The sequence below is a fragment of the Triturus cristatus genome, chromosome 2_2 (assembly GCF_964204655.1).
Source record: "Triturus cristatus chromosome 2_2, aTriCri1.1, whole genome shotgun sequence".
Taxonomy (NCBI): Eukaryota; Metazoa; Chordata; class Amphibia; order Caudata; family Salamandridae; genus Triturus; species Triturus cristatus.
In genome coordinates, this window is record NC_140582.1 from 982,147,457 (window position 1) to 982,166,157 (window position 18,701).

Here is an 18,701-nt window from a genome sequence, read left to right on the forward strand (position 1 = left end):
TCCGTGCCCCTGGCCTCTGCCTCTCAACAGTATCCCAATGAACAACTAGATTGCTAACATTCTATATTTATTACAAAAGTGTGGAACGCCTGACGTCATCTTGATGTAATCAAAACTGTAATACCTAGAGTATTTCCTTTAGAAATTACATATATGAGAGGGTCTTATTTGCATCAAAATTATGGTTAGTGCTCTAAAAAACTTAAATGAGGACATATTTTCTGAGTTTTCAAATAGTGACAAAGAACTTTGAAATTGTTTGTAATCTTTATGTTTTATTATCCAGTTGACCACTTGATTAAATGTTGCACCTTGGCGAGAGGATGTGGTGTTACTCCCAGAGCTGCAGACTTTGCAACTGGGGAATCAGGTTGGAGTTTCTTCTTCAGCTCAAAATTCTGTGATTGTGGTGAAATCACTTAATCTCCCCATGTCTACAACCAAAATGAATTTGATCTTGTGTGCTGTAACCAATGCTCATGTAAAGCATTCCAATACCTGACAAGTCTGCACTATATAAAACTGCAAATACACAAAAATAAGTGTTTTGCACACTTCTGTCATTGGGCTACATGTGGGCTACATCTGGGTGATATTTGTGCTGCATTTAGGCTCTTTTGTGTCTGGTGGCCATCTTGGGAGATTTATTTGTTATGAAGTTTCCTAATTTCCTCATTTACTGCAGTCTCCTCAGTAGGAAATGCTTTCAGTTTTTAACTTTGATTCCATCAAGAAGGTATTCAGATATGTCACACATTTGCCATAAATTCTGAATGTTAGCACTCTAGTTGCTCATTAGATCACTGTAGCAAAGCTACTGCTCACCACGGAAGTCTGCTGCTGGTATTAAAAGTGCATGTTTCAGTCTGCATATCAGAATTTTTTAATGAAATACAAGAGGATTTGAGAAGTCACTCAAAATGTGCCCTAATTTTTCTTTCTTCAGCACTAATCATAATTTCTATCGCAAAATGAACCCCCTCATTGTGTTCCTTTTTAAATTAAATGTTTTAAGTGTTACCAGTTTATTCCAATCAAGATGGCTTCAGTTGTGCCATACTTTTGTCATAAGTAAGACAGTAAGCGCTCTAGTTGTTCTTAAGAACACTCTGGGACATTCTGTCATTAGGCTATACTTGGGCTACATCTGGGTGATATTTGGGCTACATTTGGGCTCTTTTGTCTCTGGTGGCCATCTTGGGAGATTTATTTGTTATGAAGTTTCCTAATTTCCTCATTTACTGCAGTCTCCTCAGTGGGAATACTTTCAGTTTTTTATTTTGGTTCCATCAAGAAGGCATTCAGATGTGTCACACATTTGCCATAAATTCTGAATGTTAGCACTCTAGTTGCTCATTAGATCACTGTAGTAAAACTACTGCTCACCAGGGAAGTCTGCTGCTGGTATTCAAAGTGCATGTTTCAGTCTGCATGTCAGAATTTGTTTATGAAATAGAAGAGGATTTGAGAAGTCAAAATGTGCCCTAATTTTTCTTTCTGCAGAACTAATCATAATTTCTATGGCAAAATGAACCCCCTCATTTTGTTCCTTTGTAAATCAAATGTTTTAAGTGTTACCACTTTATTCCAATCAATATGGCTTCAGGTGTGCCATACTTTTGTCATAAGTAAGACTGTTAGCGCTCTAGTTGTTCGTTAGAACACTCTGGGACATTCTGTCATTGGGCTATACTTGGGCTACATCTGGGTGATATTTGGGCTACATTTGGGCTCTTTTGTCTCTGGTGGCCATCTTGGAAGATTTATTTGTTATGAAGTTTCCTAATTTCCTCATTTACTGCAGTCTCCTCAGTAGGAAATACTTTCAGTTTTTTACTTGGTTCCATCAAGAAGGCATTCACACATTTGCCATAAATTCTGAATGTTAGCACTCTAGTTGCTCATTAGATCACTGTAGTAAAGCTACTGCTCACCAGGGAAGTCTGCTGCTGGTATTCAAAGTGTATGTTTCAGTCTGCATGTCAGAATTTTTTTATGACAGAAGAGGATTTGAGAAGTCACTCAAAATGTGCCCTCATTTTTCTTTCTGCAGCACTAATCATACTTACTATGGCAAAATGAACCCCCTCATTTTGTTCCTTGTTAAATTAAATGTTTTAAGAATTACCACTTTATTCCAACCAAGATGGCTTCAGGTGTGCCATACGTTTGTCATAAGTAGGACTGTTAGCGCTCTAGTTGTTCTTTAGAACACTCTGGGAAGCTGCAGTAGAACACAAAGGAATCAACTGACAGTCTCTGCCCTTGTTGGATGTACATGTTTTACTGAGAATGTCAGACTTCATTCTCACATGACTGAGAAAGATCATGTGAATGTAAAGAAAATATGCTCTCAGTTAGCTTATAGATCACCTTCCAAACCTCTGTGGGAAAAGCATGAGAAAATAGTTTTCTGTCAAACATGATTCATGATATCACAGCAGAAGGCTTTTTCACATGGTAAAATCACCTTAGAACACACCACAATTCCTAAAATGAGTATGGTACCATCAACAAATGATTTATAATGTAACTAAAGTCTTAAAACCTTCTATTAACTGCAATGCTTTTTAATGAGGTGCTATCATGTATATTAGTCCCAAGATGGCTGCCAACACTTCTTGGATGAAGTGCTAACAGCCAATCAGATCTCACGATGAGATGTGTGGTTAGGCTCCACCCAGATATATATGTGATTTTACTTTTGATTTTCTCAGGAACTACTGAATGGATTTACACCATTTAAGCAAAAGGCACATGCCTGACCTGAGGACTACCTCTTTGCCAAATTTCAAGTAATTCTGTTCAGCCGTTCGGGCTGTACCTTCGACTAAAGGTCCTATGGGAAAATGCATGGGGAAAACGCGTTTTGGGACCCCCCTTTTTTCTCAGCCCCAGCTTAACGAATCACCCCGAGACTTTCAGGGTAGGAGCTGAGCGGAGCGCCCCATTAGTTTTGAAAATTTCACGAAGATAAGTCGACCGGCGCTAAAGTTATTCAAAATAGAATTTTCAGATTTCCTATGGGAACTCGGTCCTAACTATAACTATCTACTGGCGACCGCCAGTAGATAATATATATATATATATATATATATATATATATATATATATAACGACACCAAACAAACTCCACTTTGCCGGGGGCCCCCAATCCTGCAGGGCGGGCTCTTGGGCCAGGAATGGAGATCCTGGAAATTGCAGTTCTGCTACCAAAAGGAAAGAGCCCAACATCGACTTACTGACAAGTTGACTTTATTCGTCATGAAATGCGGAGAGAAATGCACTCTTTAAATCCTAACGCGTTTCAGCCTCTTGCCTTGTTCACAGGTGAGTGCAATAGTATTGTGTAGTCCAAGTGGTCACGTGGTTAGCTTCTCAAACCACAAACACCAGCATGCATCAGTGCTTCAAATGCGCTGCAAGACATGGCACATAACCCAATTTTTTGCCAAATAGCATTTTCACAGCCAATGTCCAACATATTATCAGGTGCTTGCTGGTAAAGTATTTAGTTACGGCACAGTGCCGGTGCCTCCGCACCTCTTTAAATGATTACTTGCCATGCGAAGTTGTGGAAAAATGACGAAAATCACTCTCCTCTCCCTTTCTCACATAGAAAGCAGCCAAATACCTCGGAAGTCCTTTGTGTTGGCGCTTCTGTGAGCGGATCATGCCCCCTCAATTTAATGACACCAAACAAACTCCACTTTGCCGGGGGCCCCCAATCCTGCAGGGCGGGCTCTTGGGCCAGGAATGGAGATCCTGGAAATTGCAGTTCTGCTACCAAAAGGAAAGAGCCCAACATCGACTTACTGACAAGTTGACTTTATTCGTCATGAAATGCGGAGAGAAATGCACTCTTTAAATCCTAACGCGTTTCAGCCTCTTGCCTTGTTCACAGGTGAGTGCAATAGTATTGTGTAGTCCAAGTGGTCACGTGGTTAGCTTCTCAAACCACAAACACCAGCATGCATCAGTGCTTCAAATGCGCTGCAAGACATGGCACATAACCCAATTTTTTGCCAAATAGCATTTTCACAGCCAATGTCCAACATATTATCAGGTGCTTGCTGGTAAAGTATTTAGTTACGGCACAGTGCCGGTGCCTCCGCACCTCTTTAAATGATTACTTGCCATGCGAAGTTGTGGAAAAATGACGAAAATCACTCTCCTCTCCCTTTCTCACATAGAAAGCAGCCAAATACCTCGGAAGTCCTTTGTGTTGGCGCTTCTGTGAGCGGATCATGCCCCCTCAATTTAATGACACCAAACAAACTCCACTTTGCCGGGGGCCCCCAATCCTGCAGGGCGGGCTCTTGGGCCAGGAATGGAGATCCTGGAAATTGCAGTTCTGCTACCAAAAGGAAAGAGCCCAACATCGACTTACTGACAAGTTGACTTTATTCGTCATGAAATGCGGAGAGAAATGCACTCTTTAAATCCTAACGCGTTTCAGCCTCTTGCCTTGTTCACAGGTGAGTGCAATAGTATTGTGTAGTCCAAGTGGTCACGTGGTTAGCTTCTCAAACCACAAACACCAGCATGCATCAGTGCTTCAAATGCGCTGCAAGACATGGCACATAACCCAATTTTTTGCCAAATAGCATTTTCACAGCCAATGTCCAACATATTATCAGGTGATTGCTGGTAAAGTATTTAGTTACGGCACAGTGCCGGTGCCTCCGCACCTCTTTAAATGATTACTTGCCATGCGAAGTTGTGGAAAAATGACGAAAATCACTCTCCTCTCCCTTTCTCACATAGAAAGCAGCCAAATACCTCGGAAGTCCTTTGTGTTGGCGCTTCTGTGAGCGGATCATGCCCCCTCAATTTAATGACACCAAACAAACTCCACTTTGCCGGGGGCCCCCAATCCTGCAGAGCGGGCTCTTGGGCCAGGAATGGAGATCCTGGAAATTGCAGTTCTGCTACCAAAAGGAAAGAGCCCAACATCGACTTACTGACAAGTTGACTTTATTCGTCATGAAATGCAGAGAGAAATGCACTCTTTAAATCCTAACGCGTTTCAGCCTCTTGCCTTGTTCACAGGTGAGTGCAATAGTATTGTGTAGTCCAAGTGGTCACGTGGTTAGCTTCTCAAACCACAAACACCAGCATGCATCAGTGCTTCAAATGCGCTGCAAGACATGGCACATAACCCAATTTTTTGCCAAATAGCATTTTCACAGCCAATGTCCAACATATTATCAGGGGCTTGCTGGTAAAGTATTTAGTTACGGCACAGTGCCGGTGCCTCCGCACCTCTTTAAATGATTACTTGCCATGCGAAGTTGTGGAAAAATGACGAAAATCACTCTCCTCTCCCTTTCTCACATAGAAAGCAGCCAAATACCTCAGAAGTCCTTTGTGTTGGCGCTTCTGTGAGCGGATCATGCCCCCTCAATTTAATGACACCAAACAAACTCCACTTTGCCGGGGGCCCCCAATCCTGCAGGGCGGGCTCTTGGGCCAGGAATGGAGATCCTGGAAATTGCAGTTCTGCTACCAAAAGGAAAGAGCCCAACATCGACTTACTGACAAGTTGACTTTATTCGTCATGAAATGCGGAGAGAAATGCACTCTTTAAATCCTAACGCGTTTCAGCCTCTTGCCTTGTTCACAGGTGAGTGCAATAGTATTGTGTAGTCCAAGTGGTCACGTGGTTAGCTTCTCAAACCACAAACACCAGCATGCATCAGTGCTTCAAATGCGCTGCAAGACATGGCACATAACCCAATTTTTTGCCAAATAGCATTTTCACAGCCAATGTCCAACATATTATCAGGTGCTTGCTGGTAAAGTATTTAGTTACGGCACAGTGCCGGTGCCTCCGCACCTCTTTAAATGATTACTTGCCATGCGAAGTTGTGGAAAAATGACGAAAATCACTCTCCTCTCCCTTTCTCACATAGAAAGCAGCCAAATACCTCGGAAGTCCTTTGTGTTGGCGCTTCTGTGAGCGGATCATGCCCCCTCAATTTAATGACACCAAACAAACTCCACTTTGCCGGGGGCCCCCAATCCTGCAGGGCGGGCTCTTGGGCCAGGAATGGATATCCTGGAAATTGCAGTTCTGCTACCAAAAGGAAAGAGCCCAACATCGACTTACTGACAAGTTGACTTTATTCGTCATGAAATGCGGAGAGAAATGCACTCTTTAAATCCTAACGCGTTTCAGCCTCTTGCCTTGTTCACAGGTGAGTGCAATAGTATTGTGTAGTCCAAGTGGTCACGTGGTTAGCTTCTCAAACCACAAACACCAGCATGCATCAGTGCTTCAAATGCGCTGCAAGACATGGCACATAACCCAATTTTTTGCCAAATAGCATTTTCACAGCCAATGTCCAACATATTATCAGGTGCTTGCTGGTAAAGTATTTAGTTACGGCACAGTGCCGGTGCCTCCGCACCTCTTTAAATGATTACTTGCCATGCGAAGTTGTGGAAAAATGACGAAAATCACTCTCCTCTCCCTTTCTCACATAGAAAGCAGCCAAATACCTCGGAAGTCCTTTGTGTTGGCGCTTCTGTGAGCGGATCATGCCCCCTCAATTTAATGACACCAAACAAACTCCACTTTGCCGGGGGCCCCCAATCCTGCAGGGCGGGCTCTTGGGCCAGGAATGGAGATCCTGGAAATTGCAGTTCTGCTACCAAAAGGAAAGAGCCCAACATCGACTTACTGACAAGTTGACTTTATTCGTCATGAAATGCGGAGAGAAATGCACTCTTTAAATCCTAACGCGTTTCAGCCTCTTGCCTTGTTCACAGGTGAGTGCAATAGTATTGTGTAGTCCAAGTGGTCACGTGGTTAGCTTCTCAAACCACAAACACCAGCATGCATCAGTGCTTCAAATGCGCTGCAAGACATGGCACATAACCCAATTTTTTGCCAAATAGCATTTTCACAGCCAATGTCCAACATATTATCAGGTGCTTGCTGGTAAAGTATTTAGTTACGGCACAGTGCCGGTGCCTCCGCACCTCTTTAAATGATTACTTGCCATGCGAAGTTGTGGAAAAATGACGAAAATCACTCTCCTCTCCCTTTCTCACATAGAAAGCAGCCAAATACCTCGGAAGTCCTTTGTGTTGGCGCTTCTGTGAGCGGATCATGCCCCCTCAATTTAATGACACCAAACAAACTCCACTTTGCCGGGGGCCCCCAATCCTGCAGGGCGGGCTCTTGGGCCAGGAATGGAGATCCTGGAAATTGCAGTTCTGCTACCAAAAGGAAAGAGCCCAACATCGACTTACTGACAAGTTGACTTTATTCGTCATGAAATGCGGAGAGAAATGCACTCTTTAAATCCTAACGCGTTTCAGCCTCTTGCCTTGTTCACAGGTGAGTGCAATAGTATTGTGTAGTCCAAGTGGTCACGTGGTTAGCTTCTCAAACCACAAACACCAGCATGCATCAGTGCTTCAAATGCGCTGCAAGACATGGCACATAACCCAATTTTTTGCCAAATAGCATTTTCACAGCCAATGTCCAACATATTATCAGGTGATTGCTGGTAAAGTATTTAGTTACGGCACAGTGCCGGTGCCTCCGCACCTCTTTAAATGATTACTTGCCATGCGAAGTTGTGGAAAAATGACGAAAATCACTCTCCTCTCCCTTTCTCACATAGAAAGCAGCCAAATACCTCGGAAGTCCTTTGTGTTGGCGCTTCTGTGAGCGGATCATGCCCCCTCAATTTAATGACACCAAACAAACTCCACTTTGCCGGGGGCCCCCAATCCTGCAGGGCGGGCTCTTGGGCCAGGAATGGAGATCCTGGAAATTGCAGTTCTGCTACCAAAAGGAAAGAGCCCAACATCGACTTACTGACAAGTTGACTTTATTCGTCATGAAATGCAGAGAGAAATGCACTCTTTAAATCCTAACGCGTTTCAGCCTCTTGCCTTGTTCACAGGTGAGTGCAATAGTATTGTGTAGTCCAAGTGGTCACGTGGTTAGCTTCTCAAACCACAAACACCAGCATGCATCAGTGCTTCAAATGCGCTGCAAGACATGGCACATAACCCAATTTTTTGCCAAATAGCATTTTCACAGCCAATGTCCAACATATTATCAGGGGCTTGCTGGTAAAGTATTTAGTTACGGCACAGTGCCGGTGCCTCCGCACCTCTTTAAATGATTACTTGCCATGCGAAGTTGTGGAAAAATGACGAAAATCACTCTCCTCTCCCTTTCTCACATAGAAAGCAGCCAAATACCTCGGAAGTCCTTTGTGTTGGCGCTTCTGTGAGCGGATCATGCCCCCTCAATTTAATGACACCAAACAAACTCCACTTTGCCGGGGGCCCCCAATCCTGCAGGGCGGGCTCTTGGGCCAGGAATGGAGATCCTGGAAATTGCAGTTCTGCTACCAAAAGGAAAGAGCCCAACATCGACTTACTGACAAGTTGACTTTATTCGTCATGAAATGCGGAGAGAAATGCACTCTTTAAATCCTAACGCGTTTCAGCCTCTTGCCTTGTTCACAGGTGAGTGCAATAGTATTGTGTAGTCCAAGTGGTCACGTGGTTAGCTTCTCAAACCACAAACACCAGCATGCATCAGTGCTTCAAATGCGCTGCAAGACATGGCACATAACCCAATTTTTTGCCAAATAGCATTTTCACAGCCAATGTCCAACATATTATCAGGTGCTTGCTGGTAAAGTATTTAGTTACGGCACAGTGCCGGTGCCTCCGCACCTCTTTAAATGATTACTTGCCATGCGAAGTTGTGGAAAAATGACGAAAATCACTCTCCTCTCCCTTTCTCACATAGAAAGCAGCCAAATACCTCGGAAGTCCTTTGTGTTGGCGCTTCTGTGAGCGGATCATGCCCCCTCAATTTAATGACACCAAACAAACTCCACTTTGCCGGGGGCCCCCAATCCTGCAGGGCGGGCTCTTGGGCCAGGAATGGAGATCCTGGAAATTGCAGTTCTGCTACCAAAAGGAAAGAGCCCAACATCGACTTACTGACAAGTTGACTTTATTCGTCATGAAATGCGGAGAGAAATGCACTCTTTAAATCCTAACGCGTTTCAGCCTCTTGCCTTGTTCACAGGTGAGTGCAATAGTATTGTGTAGTCCAAGTGGTCACGTGGTTAGCTTCTCAAACCACAAACACCAGCATGCATCAGTGCTTCAAATGCGCTGCAAGACATGGCACATAACCCAATTTTTTGCCAAATAGCATTTTCACAGCCAATGTCCAACATATTATCAGGTGCTTGCTGGTAAAGTATTTAGTTACGGCACAGTGCCGGTGCCTCCGCACCTCTTTAAATGATTACTTGCCATGCGAAGTTGTGGAAAAATGACGAAAATCACTCTCCTCTCCCTTTCTCACATAGAAAGCAGCCAAATACCTCGGAAGTCCTTTGTGTTGGCGCTTCTGTGAGCGGATCATGCCCCCTCAATTTAATGACACCAAACAAACTCCACTTTGCCGGGGGCCCCCAATCCTGCAGGGCGGGCTCTTGGGCCAGGAATGGAGATCCTGGAAATTGCAGTTCTGCTACCAAAAGGAAAGAGCCCAACATCGACTTACTGACAAGTTGACTTTATTCGTCATGAAATGCGGAGAGAAATGCACTCTTTAAATCCTAACGCATTTCAGCCTCTTGCCTTGTTCACAGGTGAGTGCAATAGTATTGTGTAGTCCAAGTGGTCACGTGGTTAGCTTCTCAAACCACAAACACCAGCATGCATCAGTGCTTCAAATGCGCTGCAAGACATGGCACATAACCCAAATTTTTTGTCAAATAGCATTTTCACAGCCAATGTCCAACATATTATCAGGTGCTTGCTGGTAAAGTATTTAGTATTTATCCACCTCACAAAGTTTCGCTTAGAAAACCTGAGCCACTTTCAATGGCGGGCCACGGCGGGAAAGCGACTCCCAATATCCCAAAACAATCGTTACCACGTTTTCACAAGAACGATGCCATGGCCTCATATTTCATCTCAGCATGATTTTATTCCAATGGTCTTGTCATTCTACGTGTTTCGGAGGAACACACCTCCTTGTTCACGAGTAAGAGCGTTGTGTAAGACAACTTCATTTAACGCGGTTAGCGCTGTTTATTTTATTTTATTTTAACGTGGGTTTCCTCGTGGCTTGATAATATTGCGCTGCTGTGTCCGTGCCGATTTCCTCAGAGAAATGTAAGGGAACGCCTACTTTGCATGTCATTAGCAATATTCATCGCTGACATGCAACGTGGCTTTTGAAGGGCTGCTTACTCAAGGTAACACGCATTAGCATGCCCTTAATGATTGAACGTTAACAAAATCGCCGCTTTTCGTCCGAAAAGGGCTGCTAAAGCGGTGGTATTTGGCTCGATGATATGCCCCTAATGTCACCCGGACATCCGAGGGCCTTATTTTCTCCTTTGTGCCTCTGGTCCTGAGCCTCATTTACTCTTCTCGAGGTAAATTTATCTTATTTTCTTATCTTTGCTGTAGTTTCCATTGCTGCCCTCGTCAGTATCCTTCATTCCTCTTGCAGTGCTCCTTTTTTATCCACCAGATCGCTATTCCCGAAGCCGGGTTCCTGTACAAAACAAGTCCACGCTTTCAGCCGATGTTGGCCATATGTTGAACCCAGCTCAGGTACCTGCAAAATGGTTACCCCTATTATTGTTTCCATCACGAGGGAACGCAGTACAGCACGTGGCTGACTCACCGTGCTCTTCTATCTGTACACTTTTTACGTATCACAGATTATTCCATCTGTTGGTTCTCCTGGCATATCTGAAGACCCTCTTTTTGATTGAGCAGTTCTTGGTTGCATTCATTAAGTACCTTTTACATTTCTTACCTACTACAGGGTGCAATATTGTCGACTTTAGGCTATAAGGTTCTGTCATCTATGCACGATGCAAGACTCCGTCTCCCTCCTTCTATATATAAATTATTTGTGAGGATTTTTCACCCACCTCTGGAGCTCCAGTGTGCACTTTTATTAAGGTCATTACACAAAACACACAGGTGGAAATGCCTATTTGCGAATACACATCTTAGCAATTATTCAGCCGGAAAGTAATAATAGTATAAAGTACAATGTGGTGCTCTCAAAGCAATAAGTCTCCCTCCACCCTTCAAGAGACAAAAAAGAAACTCTAAGGAAAAAAAAAATGTTATTAACTGTCAATAACATTTTGAGAAATGCTCCTTTTGTGCCTGTTTTCCCTGCGAAAATAGGTTTATGAACGGACAAAAAGAATAGCAAAACACGAAAGTAATTACCGTTAGTCTTTCGCTTAGAGACATTGACCCCTTTCACACCGGTATTCTTTGATTCAGCCTTCGAAGTCCGCAAAAACAAAATGTTAATTGTACCCCTGCGCGCATGCTCCAGGTTATGAAAAATAGGTTATCTGGAATAAATGTGCCTCCTCCAATTATTAGTAACAAAAATTGGCTCCGACTTCATTTTGTGGCTGACAGCAACCATAGATACAGTGGATTCAGTGCCCAATATTGAGGTCCCTTCAGCACATAGAAACCGTCGCATTGACACTATTACCTCAGACACTTCTGCTTCTGGAGGTGCCGGGTGTTCCTTAATATAATTACTAGCCTTGAAAAAGTCCTTTGGACGAAACACGTGTCGACTGCCAGTGTGTTTTGTAATTGGATTTTGAGAAGAAAATAAAGAGAAAAGAATCTCTTTCGAATGTCCTCGACTCATTATATTGGACACTGCCTATATTACAATATGAACTAAATTTGGTGTGCCTCGGCATATGTGCATTGCAATTTGATTAATTAGGGCTCATTATTGAAGCTATTATACTTATGGACACTTTGTATCATTTCTAGATTCCCCAGGCTTTTTTTGCCCCCTCACCTCATTTTCAAAGCGCCCTGAAGAAGGTGTGACCCTTGTATCCAGGTCTTACACCGAAACGCGCGTTGTCGCATTTTCCGAACACGATTTTCGCAATCTCCTTGCAAGACTGGATGCCAACATATGCTCTTGTTTTTATTTGTTTTTTAAATAAAAAATAAAAATTATATAAAACAATTTAGAAGACATAACAGTAATTGCTGATATGAATACAGCATTGTATAAGGAAATAGTTTGTATAAACAAAAAATTGTTTTGTTATGTTTGATTAGTCATGGTCTCTATGAATATTGGGTACTTGTGGAGCTGACCAGTCCTGTCCTTGTTTAGTCTATGTGTTTGAATGAGTGTGGTGTTGAAAGGAATTTATGACAATGTGGTGCTTATTGTGCACAACATTTATGATATACACGTTTGGTTTGTAGGGGTTTCTGTAATTTTATATATATATTTGTGTTTTGTATTTCTTTTGTTGACTATTTATGAGCAATTTATGTATATTGATATAACTGTGTGTTATCGAAACACACAATAAATTAAGGACATATATCCTAATAAAATGAAAAGTTATTATTCATTAAGTCATACATAAAAGCCTTGACTGCACACGGCTATAGCCATGTTGTGATGAGGTGACTTATTCCCCTCTGTTAAAACTTAAGACGTGACGCCTTGTTTAAGACATAGTTGTCAGGCAGTGGGGTTTGGTATGTTTGCTTGTAGTGTCATTGCCCTGCTCCCCTGCCTATGTATCAGTCCAAGGGCCGCCTACTATGTGACTTTTTATAGTATTTGCCAGCCGTGTGCCGGGGGACATTGTTCTCCCTCTCCTTCCCCCCGGAGTCACGCATTGGAACTTGTTTATAGTTGATGTCTGTTTCGCCTCACATAGGGCCCGATTCACAGAACTAACTTAAGACAAAATCCTAAACTTACTACCATTTTGGTATTCAGAGAAGGCACTTACTCATTTTGGTATTCACAGAAGGCACTTACTCATTTCGGTATTCACAGAAGTTAGGAGTCCTAACTTTAGGACTCCTAAATGCCTTCTGTGAATACCGAAAGTCTTAAAATTAGGATTTTTCTCAGTTTAGTAGTAGTACAGTTAGGACTCCTAACTTTAGGGCTCCTAAACGCCTTCTGTGAATACCGAAAGTCTTAAAATTAGGATCTTTCTCAATTTAGTAGTAGTAAAGTTAGGACTCCTAACTTTAGGACTCCTAAATGCCTTATTTGAATACCGAAAACCTTGTGCCCGATTCACAGAACTAACTTAAGACAAAATCCTAAACTTACTACCATTTTGGTATTCACAGAAGGCACTTACTCATTTTGGTATTCACAGAAGGCACTTACTCATTTCGGTATTCACAGAAGTTAGGAGTCCTAACTTTAGGACTCCTAAATGCCTTCTGTGAATACCGAAAGTCTTAAAATTAGGATTTTTCTCAATTTAGTAGTCCTAAGTTTAGGACTCCTAACTTTAGGACTCCTAAATGCCTTCTGTGAATACCGAAAGCCTTAAAATTAGGATTTTTCTCAGTTTGTAGTTGTAAAGTTAGGAGTCCAAACCTTAGGACTCCTAAACTGAGAAAAATCCTAATTTTAAGGCTTTCGGTATTCACAGAAGGCATTTAGGAGTCCTAAATTTAGGAGTCCTAAATTTAGGACTACTAAATTGAGAAAAATCCTAATTTTAAGACTTTCGGTATTCACAGAAGGCATTTAGGTGTCCTAAAGTTAGGAGTCCTAACTATACTACTACTAAACTGAGAAAAATCCTAATTTTAAGACTTTCGGTATTCACAGAAGGCATTTAGGAGTCCTAAAGTTAGGACTCCTAACTTCTGTGAATACCGAAATGAGTAAGTGCCTTCTGTGAATACCAAAATGAGTAAGTGCCTTCTGTGAATACCAAAATGGTAGTAAGTTTAGGATTTTGTCTTAAGTTAGTTCTGTGAATCGGGCCCCTTAAAATTAGGATTTTTCTCAGTTTAGTAGTAGTATAGTTAGGACTCCTAACTTTAGGACTCCTAAATGCCTTCTGTGAATACCGAAAGTCTTAAAATTAGGATTTTTCTCAATTTAGTAGTAGTAAACTTAGGACTCCTAACTTTAGGACTCCTAAATGCCTTCTGTGAATACCGAAAGCCTTAAAATTAGGATTTTTCTCAGTTTAGTAGTAGTAAAGTTAGGACTCCTAACTTTAGGACTTCTAAACTGAGAAAAATCCTAATTTTAAGACTTTTGGTATTCACAGAAGGCATTTAGGAGTCCTAAAGTTAGGACTCCTAACTTCTGTGAATACCGAAGTGAGTAAGTGTCTTCTGTGAATACCAAAATGAGTAAGTGCCTTCTGTGAATATGAAAATGGTAGTAAGTTCAGGATTTTGTCTTAAGTTAGTTCTCTGAATCGGGCCCTAGATGTGCACATTTAGGCGTTTGGGTAAATTTTGATCAAAAGCTTGCCTCCTATTGGGTTATCTCCTTTCCCCTCCTTTTCTTTTCTTTCTTGTAATTTTTGGTTTTTTTCTTTCACTATTTTCTGTCTTTGTGTTGGATCTTGTGAGAAGAGACTTTATATACTTCCATGGGTAGTATAAAAACATTTGGCTTCTATGATGATGACTTCGCTCGCCTTTTAGGCCAAACATCCACGGGTAACAAACACTTCGCTCTCTCGAAGGGCTTGAATAAAGAGTGGATAGAATTGTTACACTTGAAAAAGGAGTCCAAAAGTGCAGAATCTCATGCAAACTTCATGTTATAATATCTCCAAGCAGACACCATCCCTATTGGTCTATTAGTAAGGAATATTCCAGGCCCATTCCAGGCCTTTTAGAAATTAAAACATTTCTGGAAAAATAGGCCCTCATCTCTAATAGATGTTTTAGGGATTGGATGATCCTTATTATTGAAACAGTACTCAATAAAGAAATACAAGAATTGGAGTAAAAACTAGCAGTATTGAGGACACTAAGAGGAAATTGGAGGAAATCAATATAGAACTGAACTCCTTCAGTGATTACCTTCTCAAGAGAAAAACCGAGAAACTTAGAAAAGATATATGCCTGTTCTCTCAGAAACAGGTTTATCAATATCTCACTGAAAATTAATATACAGCAAACAGTGATAACCTTCCCTGGTGAGGACATCAGGGTTGGGTGAATAGGAAAGTCACTACGATCTCGGATACTACAGATTCTGAAAGCGAAGGCTCCTTACATCAATCAGACATATACACCAACAGACAGGATCAGTATGAAATACCACTACCTCATAACTGTTTTTTAGGGAACAGACGAGGCAACTACCGCCCGAGTAGTTGCCTCGTCTGTAACAATTCGAAAATGTCTCAGTTTAATTTACATTCACTCTCAACCACACCAGTCAACCCTAAAAACTCATACACAATCGGGTTGACCACGTTGTATGCGCTCAGCCCATGACACGGTCATGGAGACCGAAAACATCTTTGTTCCATTCTGCCCCGATTGTGTATGTGTTTTTGGGTTGACTGTTAGCTTGAATGGTGTGGTTGAGAGTGAATGTAAATTAAACTGAGAATTGTTGTTACTATGTAGATAGGGGGTCACTGTTGGTTACAATATGTCTGTATAAAGTGATATAGTATTTATTGTAATTAATGACGTGCAAAAAAAGAAAAATAAGAAAAAATACTTTGTAATAGTATGTATGTTTTTTAGAAAACAGTCAAGACAGAAATCCCCTTTGGGTATCCTAATACACCAAATCACATACACTCAGTCATTTACTCAACTCACCAGAGCATAACACCACCACCATCAAAGGCCAATTGCTTATGAAAATATACACATATTTTATTCAATGTTAAAAACCATTAAAAAGTAAATAAAAGCACAATTAAGCAAATAATGCCCACAAAAGTTCTCTAAAAAAACACAGTTAATACAGTATTGGGAGAACCTGCAAGAAAAATGGTTTCTAATCAATTCAACAGGCCTATCCATCAGACCAAGTTCTTTCTTCTGACATTTGGTTTTTGTACATTAGATTTCACTGTCATACAATAAACTTAACACCATTAGCAAATGTCATCCACAGTCTACAGTAGTCCTGTTATCAAATGGCGATGAGGCGTTTCGGTGGGTATTGTTGCTTAAACACCACCTTCTTCAGGACGCTTAAACACCACCTTCTTCAGGACCAAGGAAGATATCTCCCAGAATATAATACGAATCTGTGTTCAATCCAGGAGTTCTAGGCTGAAGTACTTCTTTATCCACATTCAGAGGGGTTAAAAAACCTCACTCAAAGTCAGCCACAGCTGTTGTATTCAATAACAATTCTTCTTGCACGCTTTTGTCTTTTATTTCATCTGATAAAATGAATATTGTCCCAAACATTTTTTTTATCTTTCTTTAATTGTGTGAACACAGGGAGAATAAACAGGCACAGATACAATATCCTTTCTCCTCTTCTTGATAATTGGATAAAATCACAAATCACAATTGATCTCTTTAGCATGTCGATAACTCCTGCGGGGAGATAAACTCCTCAGTTATCGGGTTTTTAGAAAATCCTTTTTCACTTGTTGATGAAATAAAAGAAACAAGTATAATTATCATGAGAAAATAATAACAATATATTTGAAATTAAAAACAACATTGATGTGAAATACATAATGTTTTCAAATATATTTGTGTATAGCCCTATTGGAGTAGATTTAGCCCCTGTGATAAAGCAATAGAGGTTGAGTGGGAGGTTCATATATTAGTTTGTTTATTGGGGTTGTCCCCTTTTCTCCCTGACCTGATTAACCTTTAGCGGGGTCCCCCTTCCTCAAACTACTGATTACCCTTTAGGAATTCAGATAATAAACGGGATAAGGATGGCTGGTATCCATTTGTCAAGGGTACCCTGACAGGAAAACCTCCTATTTTCGCAGTCGTCTATGCCCCAATACAGGACAAACCCTAGACACCCTATAAGGGTTTGCAGTGGAGGACATTACCCTTTTGGGAGATTTGAAAGTTGCAAGGAGCCCACAGATGGATAGGTCAAGGGACAGGAGGCTACTTGAAGATACTCAAACACAGATTCATAGAACTGGAGCTCCACAACACTTGCAGGACACTCCATGACAAGGACAACAAATACTCATTCTTCTCCTATGTTCACAGGACATTCTGAAAAATAGATTACTCTTTTGTTTCCTCCCTACTGATGCAGCTAGTCTCTCACTTAGCAATTGGGACCATTGCCGTCTCCAACCATGCCTTGATCTTCAATGTTTGGACGAAGGAGGAGTCCCCAAGAGGTACCAGGCAATTGATTTTCCAGCCCTCTCTGCTCTGAAAACTAGTTCTTAGTGAGAAAATGAAAACCTATATTACTGAATATTTTCAGGAAAACATCCTAGAGGACACTCCTGAGGGACTCATCTGGGATGCTTTTAAGGCAGTTATATGGAGAGTGTGCATTAGTAAGATCATCCTCCTTAAGACACTGTACCATCAGCATAAAGATGAAATAGAACTGGCCTTAAAAGGAAACGACCTACACGCAATAATTTGAGGGCTATCACATCCCTGTGGGAGCAACTTAGGACACTATGTACAAATAAACCAGAGCTCTCCTTCCTAAAACTGAAACATGCATACTTCCCTCAGGGAATTAAAATGGACCACACCTAACTTGCCTCCTCCAAGTGAAGCAAGAAAAAGCGTTTATTGGGGACTGGAGTAAAGCTGCACTAAAGCATCCAGAGGGGTTGATAAACTAGCTGCTATAAACTCCTACAACTGTCTATATGGAGTGGAAAGAGCTCTGAACAAAGTCCAGGTGGCTTATTTGAAGTCCTGTCGACTTCTGAAGGTCACTCCCCTACAATATGCCGCACTAGAGGTTTCAACTTCTACAGACAAAATACATTTAGTGATCAAGTTCTGGAAAGTGAATAAAGCCCCAGGACCTCATGTGTTCATGGGCAAACTTTATAAACAGTTTAGGCCACAGTAACCCCCTTCCTAGTGCACCTTTATAACACCTTTTGTCTACCAGAACAGTCATGCCTTCTATGAATAAAAGAATTTCTCTTATACACAAGCAAGGCAAGGACCCAGGCCATTACCCCTGTGGTTGAGAAAGCAAAAAATAAATCTGCTCCTGTAATCCTGATACCTCTAGATAAAAAGTGTTGAACGAGTGGACAAGGCCTTCTTGTCAAAAATATAGCATGGGGTGGGCATAGGCCAAAGATCTCATACACAGGGCCGGACTGGGAACACAAAACAGCCCTGGGAATTCAGCTGAACCCGTCCCGGGAGGGGGGTGGACGGGTGGGAAGGGTGCTATCAGTTAGAGACGCTTTAGCAGTGCTACCGGACTCTTTAGCACTGCTGCTGCTTTTGATAGCAGCACCCAGTAATAAAAACTGCCCCCCCCCTTTCTGGCTCACTGGGAAAACACCCGGAGCCCACTACAGCCAATCCGGCCCTGTTCATACATATATCCGGGCAGGTTACCAACACCACACATCACTATCCTAGTGAACAGGTCTCTCTCAGCGCCTAGGTACTCAACCAGAGGCACACCCCAGGGATGCCCCCTGTCTCCTATGCTTTTTGCCCTTAGCATACAGTTATTTGCTTCCAAGGTTAACGAAGACATTCAGGAAGAGGAAGCTTAAACCGATGTATTTTGCAGCCTAACTTACAAGAACAGTCACTTTTTCTGCAAAACAGCATCAGGTTTCAAAATCAACTCTACCAAATCTGAGATACTTAATCTTACATTGACGCCTAAGTTAGGAGCACCTCCTCCTTACAAAGGGTAGACAAATCCATTATCTGGG